This window comes from Triticum aestivum, chromosome 6A (assembly GCF_018294505.1).
Source record: "Triticum aestivum cultivar Chinese Spring chromosome 6A, IWGSC CS RefSeq v2.1, whole genome shotgun sequence".
Classification (NCBI taxonomy): Eukaryota; Viridiplantae; Streptophyta; class Magnoliopsida; order Poales; family Poaceae; genus Triticum; species Triticum aestivum.
Window position 1 is genome coordinate 598788837 of NC_057809.1, and position 10248 is coordinate 598799084.

The 10248-nt window shown below is 43.3% G+C and overlaps 1 long non-coding RNA gene across 1 annotated transcript; it reads left to right on the forward strand.

Moving 5' to 3' along the window:
• Positions 1-3971: 3971 nt before the first annotated feature.
• On the forward strand, positions 3972-7755 carry LOC123131255 (uncharacterized). Its single transcript, XR_006464109.1, has 4 exons — positions 3972-4432; positions 5693-6936; positions 7066-7156; positions 7354-7755. It is a non-coding gene; the product is annotated as an uncharacterized lncRNA (long non-coding RNA).
• Positions 7756-10248: the final 2493 nt, after the last annotated feature.

A 10248-nucleotide genomic window follows, 5' to 3' on the forward strand; every position in this document is an offset into this window, starting at 1 on the left:
ACACCGTTGTATGATCCATGTCAAAAATTGAGATTTTTCGGGATTCGTTTGCCATATTTAAGTCATTTCATGCATTTTTGTGGCATTTAATGAATACAATTCAATTTTGAATTGCAAGTGCATGAAAAAGTTGGCCAATTTGGTTTAAAAAACCCTACTTGTTTTACTGAGTCTATATTTGCGTCTTATCCAAGAAAATAAAAGGAGTTACACACATGAGGGTGACAGACTCAACCTTGAACATGGAGTTTATTGATTTTTTTAATTCTACAAAATGCAAACGAATTTTGAAAAAAATGGAACTTGGCATGGTGCCCTCGCATGAATACTATTGAATGCTCCCGCAAAAAAAAGAATACTGTTGAATGCATGCACGAAAGCATTTTTTATTATTCTCAAAAGAATTAGTACGCTGTTGAAAAAATTGTACGCATGACAATACTACCTGTAGAAAATATGCAAACAGCCTATAGAAAATTTAGATAGATTTAATTTATTTATTCTTCATAGGATGTTAAGTTATTTAAAGTTTACGGTTTGAAAAGGAGAAAATTAACATCAAACTAACTTTATCTGTATTTTCAAGTTTGAATTTGAAAAAGCTAAAAGATTTCGCAAACACGTCAATAACATTTCTTTTGGAATAAAAGTCTATTTTCAAAAGAATTCTTCATATAGAAATTTGTTATGCTACCGTGATTCGATACGAATTGTAATAAAACAGTCCACAAGTTCCCAACATGATAATTTTATTATAGCATGTAATATCTTACTTTTAATTTTCATGATTTACTAGTATTGTGATGACACATAATAATCTAACATGCAAATCACTTACAAATTACTAGTAAAAAAAGGGGGTTCAAAACCTGAGGTTGCCTAGACTTGACCCAGGCATAGAGTTTGGTTATTTCGTTTTTAATTCTGAAAATGCAAACGAAGTCTAGAAAACATGAAAATTACCCTCGTGCCCTCATATGACACCTAAGGTTGTGGTAAATATTTGAGAAGGTTTTGCAAAAGCTATGACGTACGCTGCTTAGAAACCGGGCCATCTCCAAAGAAGAATCTATGTTTCGAGAGGGAACGAGCCATGTTTGAAGGCGAAAAGACATATGATTCATCCACTAGCCTTGAATTAACTATTTTCAGAGAACTTAGTACATGTAGTACCTTCCACTCTCACGTAACAACACACAAGCAGTATACACAAAAATTGCTAAATTTCTAGCAAGTGTTTCCTACCACTGCACATCGTTGACGATGGCTAGGTCACCAGTGAGTTGAAAATATTTATTCATTAAGTAAAATCCATACATTAAATAATTATTCACTAAAAATATGACTAATATATGAAAATATTTACCAGTTATAATGGTATACTTTAAATCTAGAAAAAACATAATTGATTGATGTTCACTCAAAACAATATGTGTAAAAACTCAAAATATTTTTGAAAAGTGTTCTTTGGTTATTCTAATGATTGGATAATATTGTTCAACCTATTTTGGATAGAGAACTAAACAACACTTTTTAATATACTATACTTATAATAAATGTTATATTTAGTGCTTCTCAACTTTAACAAAAATATTTTGTGGTTCATTAGGTAAAGATTGAATTATCCCTAACTATCATGTGATTTTTTTCATCTATTTTGATGTTATGAGCTAACATAAATCATAAGTCCTTCAATATTGTTTTTGTAAAATTTGTTTCAAAAAGATATTGTGATCGGAAATATAGCTTTCAGTATATGACCACATTTAGATATTTTATTATTATTATTCTTGATTGGTTGCCAATAGAATTTTGAATTACCCCAACATAATTTAAGTTATGACAGGGGAGATGTTTCAACTATTTTCAGCTTTGAGAAAGAACAACACATATGCTCCTAATTATTGGTTTGTGATTTTATGTTAACCTTATTTGATTTACATGCATCTCAAATTAACTTAATCAATAAAGAGACATAAATTCATTTAAACTATAACAAGTATTAAACAAATTCAAAGTTTATTGAAACTCCAATGAAATGATAACAATATGTTAAACCACTTTGAAAAATACTGAAACTTTTAAAAATAAAATATATGTAGTATGTAGATGTAGAAGGTGTGCTGGGGTCATACGGTAATTTTTTTGTAAATTATTTTAGAACGGTGCCTTACTTAGTTATTTGCGAAATGGAAAAAAAATTCAAAATCTGGACTGCCTTGCTCACAGCTGGGCCGAGAGTCAACAAGAGCCCATTAGGTTCCTAGCTCAGTATGCATGTATCCTGCGTGAAGAAAACCGTGGCATCTAATTGGTTCACTCTACCCTCACGCGGATCGCCGGTCATAGCCGTCAGATCCTCTCCAATCCAACGGTGGTAGACCGGTTCCCATCTCCTGTGTTTCTTCTCCACCCACGAGACGTATCCGTCGATCCTTCCAGATCCTATCCTCGCAGCATCTCCATTCCACTATCCTCTCACCGAAGGCAAGCACAACCCCCACGAGTCGACGACGCCCATGCCGCCACCGAATCCTTTGCTGTACCGTGCTGGGCCGCCGAGGGGTCTGCATCCACCGGTCGACGAGGAGCAGCGCTTTGGCAGACGCACGGCCGAACGGTGCGACGACCTCCACTTCCCGAGCGTTGGCGGACGGGGCCTATGGCGCCAGCGGGATGGCTTCCCGTTCAGCCGCGACCGGTGCCCGTGTCGCTGCAAGGCGCTTGCCGCCTCGACGACTGCCTCGTCCATATAAGCAGCGATGCCCCCAAAGGCCGACCTGGCGCTGGTACCGTTGGTGTGGCCTGTGCCTGAGTCGCTGCAGGCCGCGAACGGGAACGGCGACGGGCTCGCAGACATGGATGGGTCTGGCGCGGCAGAATACCCGACGGGCGTGCTCGAGGTCGCCCGACAATGGGTACTGGGGTGCCGACGGGCTCGTGACCGGCCCTCCACGGCCACGCGTCCAAAGTGCAGGGCGGAGCGGACGCGAGCTAGATGGCGATGGGCACCGAGGCGGCGTCGTGCATGTGATCCCCTCCCATGCGTGCTTGAGGAGCCAGAATCTAGGGGCACCATATGCGGCAAGATCCCCTCCTAGGCGTTCTTCCGTGGTGGAAAAATGATGGCTTTTTTTTTTATTTTTTTAGCAAACGGAAGACGATGGTGGTACTGAATGCAGTGGATCCTAGCCTAATAAGTTCAGCGTCATGATGTTGTACTCTTGCTTCCATTTTCTCAAAAAAAAAATCAACGAGCATGACTTGGCTGTAACTTGCATTTATGTAATTTTTTAGTGGGTTTCATTTTCCTTTTTATTATTGGTTGTAATTTATGTTTGTCTGATTTTTTTAATTTAATGGTGTGAGCAAAAATCTTTTAAAAAATTATGTGCTTGAAATGTTAACAAACACAAAATAATAGGTATTGGTCTATACTATAATTGGTGGGCTAAAGTTGCATCTAATGGAAATGAGTGGGCCAAAATTCTAATTGGGCCACAACTTCAGCGGGCTGAGATTTTAACTGGGCTGATGATCACATGGGCTGAAGCCGAAAACAGTGGACCGAAATTGTCTATGGGCTGATTACTAGATGGGCCGCCATGTTGGATTCATGTTGGCTGCCATGTCGGATGATGATGTGGCATGCGCGTTAACGTCGTTGTTAGCACGTCAGTTAAGTGCCATACATGACGGTCAGGAGCCGTCATGGATCCATGACGGTATTGGTAGCTCCGTCATGGAGTGCATGGTGGTCAAATTATGACGCGATATACATGACGGATTTTGAATCCGTCACGCATGGCCATCCATGATGGTTTTGTGCCCAGCCATGACGGTTTGGTTCCGTCATGTATTAACTGATTTCTTGTAGTGAGCGCTGGTATGACCCCCACGCTATTACTAATCGTGTCCACTCCCACCCCACCCCGGCTGGCCCGATCCACTCCCACCCCACCACTCTCTCTCTCTCATACCGGAAAAAAATTCTCTCAGGAACTCATGATCTCCTCACGATCCAGCCCAGCTCCTCTCCCCACGATCTCCTCGCCACCGCCCCCACCCACGCCGGCCGGTTCCGGCGAGCACCGGCCGCGCGCAACGCTCCACCAAGCGCGCCCCTCCCTCCCCCCACACCCTGATCCAGCAATATCCCTTCCTCCCCTCGTCGACCGCTTCGGCTTCGATGACGACGGCGCCACCATCCGCGTCCTCTCCGACGTAGACCCGGCCGCGCCGCGGCAGCAGCAGCCCATGGGCGCCAACATCCGCCGCGAGCTCGTGCGCTTCGTCGCCGACGCGCGTCCCGAGGACTCCCTCTTCTTCCACTACAACGGCCACGGCACGCGCCTGCCCGCCGAGACCGGCCAGGACGATGACACCGGCTACGACGAGTGCATCGTCCCCTCCGACATGAACCTCATCACAGGTGCGCAGATCCGGAGACGCCCTTCCGTTTTCGTTTTGTCTCGTGCCATGTTGCTCCTGTAGCTGTTGTTCTGTCTCAAACTACCGGTTAGATCTGAGAGAGGTTGGTGAGATCTGAGAGAGGGACGTTATTTGATTGATTGTCATGTTTCTACGGCTTAGCGGATTTAGCACTATGGTAATTTCTGAATTTCTGATTGGATTAGTTTTTAGGTGACTATGATTTTGGGTTTGCTAACCCTTTTGACCTCAAGTACTACTACAAAGCAGAAAGGATCCCTGTAAGTTACTTTGTAGTAGCTTTGTACAAGACCACTGGCAGCTAGACTTTGTGTTGTGGTAAGGACTTGACAGCAGCTAAAAACCCTTTTTTGGGGGAATGCTTAGTGTGCCAAGACAAGTTTTTTGTGGGATGTGGGTGGACGCAACAGATCGAATTTGGTAGTGTTCGTCTTATTTTACGGTTTAGTACTCAATTGTCAGCATAGCTCTCTAGTCTCTCTGGTTCGTCCAACTGCAATTTCACATAAAACACATATGCATATTATGTTGCTGTTGTCTGCATGAATGAATTTGATATGCACTATGTGTTTTTTGCCATGCATTATGCTGGTCTCAGCTGGAAAGAGTTTCTTACCAAATCATATGGCCGCAAGCAACTAGGAGCAGTTCCTGCCCAATGCCAGCCAGCATGCAATTTCACTCTGATAGGATATATGTACCCTGATGTCAGCTTTATGGAGTTCTTAAGTTCACAGGCGAAGTAGCCTGTATACTCTGATAGACAAATGAGCTTGAGCGCTTTATAGATTTATCAGCCCAAGATGAGCAGCTCATATATAGTACTCGTAATAATAGTTTGGCCATAGGATATATATCAGAATTCAGAGCACACATCAATTCTGTTAACGGTGTTGATTAGCCATCAAGCAGATCATACTACAAATTAACCTGCTCGTTAATTAATGAAATTAAGGTACATAGTCATGCATGTGTCTCAACTCGTACGAACTCACTACTCATGCTCACTCCACTCTTCTCTCTACCATGTAATGGCACTGAAATTATTCAATCTCTGTATAAAAGGACTCACCAGTATATGCCACATTAAACTCCAACAGCATATATGTGTACAGTGTACTACATGTTTAGCATAAAAAACAAAACTGCATTCCAGCAGCCTTCAGTAGGTTTCTTTCTACCTACCTCAATTAACCTTTCTGAACATATAAAGATCCAACATCTAATTTATTTCTCATAGATGAGTGATGGACGATGCAGCGGAGGAGGCATACCGATGGCAGGTTGTAGCAAATCAGGAGGCCGCCGCCGTCGGGGGACGCTGCCGAGTGGAGAAACTACGTGGACGGTGGACGCTGCCGAGTGAAAAAACTACAGCGGACTGGTGAGATAACTGAAATTTCATAACAGCGACTCCATGCATGGTATGTTCCCCTTTTGCCATATTTTACATACGCATCTTATATATTCTTTGAGATCTAAGCCCTTAGAGACAATAGATTATGATCTTCTGGTCTTTGCCTGCTGATGCTTTTATTATTCAAAGTGGTTCAGTTCCAGTACGTACACACTAGCCATATTATGACTTGCAGGATTTTTTTTACTTTTTGTACATTCCCATTTAAGTTTTCTTGCGATAGCACACTAATTAACAGAAAAACCTTATGACATATGACCTTTTCTATGTGTGACGTATATGTAAAGTTAGTTTTCTCTTAAAAAAAATCATCCGTCGATAAGCTGAATTAGAGGGAAATTCATGGAAAGTGAACCAGCATACAAACCATAGTAATAATCCCAGTGAACTAGCTCTACAGATTAGCATACATGTTATTTAGAAACAAGGGGTTTGCCATGCTACAACAGATTCCTGACTAAATTTATCTGTTCTACTTGGTCTTTTGATTTGAAACATCTATATATTCCTCATAAACATATTGGTTTTGCTACCAGCAGTAGGTGCTTTCTTTGTTCTGCAGCTGGGATTTCAGTAAAAAAAATGTTTAACCTTTAGTGAATATGCACAGTACCAAGACTTTGTTCTGCAGCTCGCACGCCGCATCCGTGGCGAGAGGGCCTAGGCTGCTCTGTGCGCGTCGTCGTCTTAGCCAGTTGTGTTAATCGGTGGAAATGTGAGAGGGCCACGCCTCACTAGTAATCTTGTTGATTGCCTCTGAACCTGAATGAACAACCTTGCTCGTTTAGTTCTGTGTGTCCATATGATTTATGCTTTACTGTTTTATTCTGTTGTTCCTTTTGATCCCTGTGACTGTTGCAATCAACTCTCACATGTACCATGATGCTAACTGGTAAATTAGGACAAGAGATGTTTCTATTTTGCACTGCTCATACTGTACATACTGTGATTCATCTGATGGGTTTCTTGCACCTGCAAATGACAACATCATGATGTTGTCAACGGTGTGGCTGAGGCAGAAGGTGTAACCAAATATGATGCAGGTGAAGCTGCTGCAGATCAGAAAGGTGAACACATGTTCGGCTGTATTAAGATATTTTCAGTAATTTAAAGCTGAAATGATATCCTGTGGCGAATTGGGATTATGGTCTGTCTCTTAAACTATCTTTGGTCTTGTCCATAATGCTTCCCTGCAGAGCAAAAAGGTTCAACAACCATGAAATCCTAGCTGAGGACGTGCGAGCCTGGGATATAGCCAGTGACCGGGGGCAAGGGCAGCGTGCGCAGGTGCTTTCTTTGTTTTCAATCTAATTGTTGTGTGTTATTATCTTGAATACATTTCTCTTTTAATTTATTTTCAATCTGCCAAGCCTGGACATAGTTATTGTATCTTATTATCGTCTTTGGAAGTGGTCGGACCCTTCCGTGAACCCTGCGCAAGCAGGAGCTAACTAACAAGTTTTCACTTTCTCGACTGGGTGCAGGGTGATCGACGAGGACTACTGCGGCCCGATGGGAGTCGTGCTCTTCAACTACTCGGAGGCAGACTTCACCGTGAAGCCCCGCGACCGCGTCATACAGATTATCGTCCAGGTGATTGCGACGCAGGAGGTCCCCGGGTTGGAGGACCTCGACGCCACCGTCCGGACGTCACCGAGGTGGAGGACAACGCCACCGTCCGGAGTTCCTCAAGGTGGAGGACCTCGACGCTTTGTACATACATCTAGAGAAGTGGTCTGGTTAGGTTGGTGGTGAAACGCTAGGGAAGGTACCAACCTTTTGATGATGGTTGTGTGTGTCCTCGTGATCTCTTCGAGTTGAGATGTTGAATGATGCATCCATGAACACTACAAGTGTTAAGATGGTTCTATGAAATTTATTTTGCACTGGACGTGTCTCTGATCTCCATTCATGAATACTGCATCTATTTTTATTTTTTTTAATTCCTAATTTGCTACTAGTAGTGTTGGGAAAAAAGTGCCCTACTAGTATTTAGGATACTAGTAGCGCTGGTATTGTAGGCACGCTACTACTACTTCATTAGTAGTAGCATGAGTCTGTAATAGCAGTAGCGTGGGTGGCACACACTACTACTAACAAAGTTAGTAGTAGCACAGGTTCCTCCCACGCTACTACTAACTATTAGCTGTAGCGCCTTATTAGTAGCGCCGGTACCCGCGCTACTGATACACCTAAAACCCGCGCTGCTGCTAGCCTTTTCCCTAGTAGTGTTACCTTAAAGAGGGTATTTAGGTCCTACCTAATACTGATGATCATGTGCTAAGAACAATTAAGTAGGGTTGGTTCGATGACTATGAGGATGATGATCGTATGACTTGTTATTAATAACGAGCAGAAGCTGTATGATGATGATTAGTAGACTTGTTATTATATATGATGATGCATGATGCGAGTATGAAGAGTTATTATATATCAGCGGGTGAAATGAATATGGATTGGATTGAAGTGAAGGCAACATGCATGTGGTGCATGTCGAAAGTAGTACAGTCCAAACTTGATCAAGTTAGGATTAGTATTACTTTTGACATGCACCACATGTTGCCTCACTTCAATCTAAGTCATGTTTAGGCATCGCAGTAGCAATAGCACGGAGATAAGAGATGACACAACTCTATTAATTAGCTACCTATACCAACCTAAATTAACCCCCAAAACCCCAAAACCACCCCCTTTAGAAAAAAACTAACCCCTGAAATGCTGATGCGTGGAAGCTTATTGATCCCGGTTAGTGCTACCAACCGGAACCAAAGGCCCTCGTGCCTGGGCTCGCCGGAGCAACCACGTGGAGGCCCATCTGTCTCGGTTAGTATAAGAACCGGGACTAAAGGCCTAGGGCATTAGTAACGACCCTTTAGTCCCGGTTCCCCAACCGGGACAGATGGGCCTTATGAACCGGGACAAATGGGCCTTTTCTACTAGTGGTGGTGTCGAAACCTCTCCCTAGTGACCCGCAAAAAAAAGAAACCTCTCCCTAATGACCATATCAACATCAATGTCGATGCCAATTTTGTGGAGAGTACTAATGATGTCAGTTTCTTCTTGGGATTTTATTGATCGGTGTACCATTATGAACGAAGCTGAGCCCCGCGACTGTCTTGCATGATTTTATATAGACATCACTCTTCACCAGTCTATTATTTTAGAGGCTGACTGTGTTTTCATACATTCTTTCCTTACAAATGAGAAGCTTGACAGGCCCCCTCTAACTGATCTGATGAAAAAGGCTCTGAGTATCTCTAGAATGATTCAAAAATTTAATATTTCAAAGATAAATCAGATTGCCAATGGGATTGCACATGAGATTGCTAAGTTCAGCTTTAGTACAAGGTCCGATGGGATTCTTATTAATTTTCTTCCGCCCCGCGTTGCGTATGCTGTAATGGATATGATTGTAAGAACATCTGTTTTAATTAATTAATATATGGGGTGCTTTTCAAAAAATAATTATTCCTGGAGAGTTATTCCTGTGTGTGCTCCACGGCCGTCTATTTGTTAAATAGTATTTTCTCCTTCTCAACCAACCAATGAAAAATGGCAAAGCTTTTGCCGTTGTTTTAGAAGAAAAAGAAAACAGTCGGCCTGGTATTGAAAACCCAGCATGAATGTGCCTCGGATGCGCCGGTGGGCGGCTGTGCATGCACATACTCGCATCAAATTCACGGCTCGGCTGAGCATCTCCAAGAGCAGCGCAATATAAGCGCCGCGCTGGAAATTTTTTGCTTTTGCGTGCGCAGCCGCTCCAAGCGTTTCAACGGAGGCATAAAAAACATGCACGTGGCATAAGTGGTTTAGCGCGCGGGGCGAAACGGCATCGCGCGCCACTTATTTCATATGCCCGGTCCCATGCGCTGCACATTCGATCGCCCGCGCCGCGACTTTCATCTTCTCTCAATCCAGGCGCTGGCGCCGCCGCTTGCACCATCCCATTTGCTCCGGCGACCCGATGGCGCTTCCCCGGCCTATCCCCGCGCTGCCGCTGCTTCCTCCGTCTCCCTCTAGTCGCCGCCGACCCTCGCGCGCGCCATTCCTTCGACGAATAGCGCCCGGCCGCCCACTGCCGCTCGGCGCCCACAAGGTGTTCGACAAAATGCTTGTAAGGTATGTATTGCTTCAACTTCACATTTTTATATGAATTTGATGCATGTTGTTTGTAGTTTTTATAGACTAGTTCAAATTTAACATTGTAGATGAGTTTGTCATATGACTCTTCTGAAGAAGAATTTGATATTGAAGAGGAGGAGGACCTTGCAATGATCCTAGCTATGCACATCAATAAAAAACCGAAGCACGGTGGTTCGGTTATGGGTCGGCAGAAAATTTGGAGGGATAAGATCGATGCCGACAACAGATTGATGAGG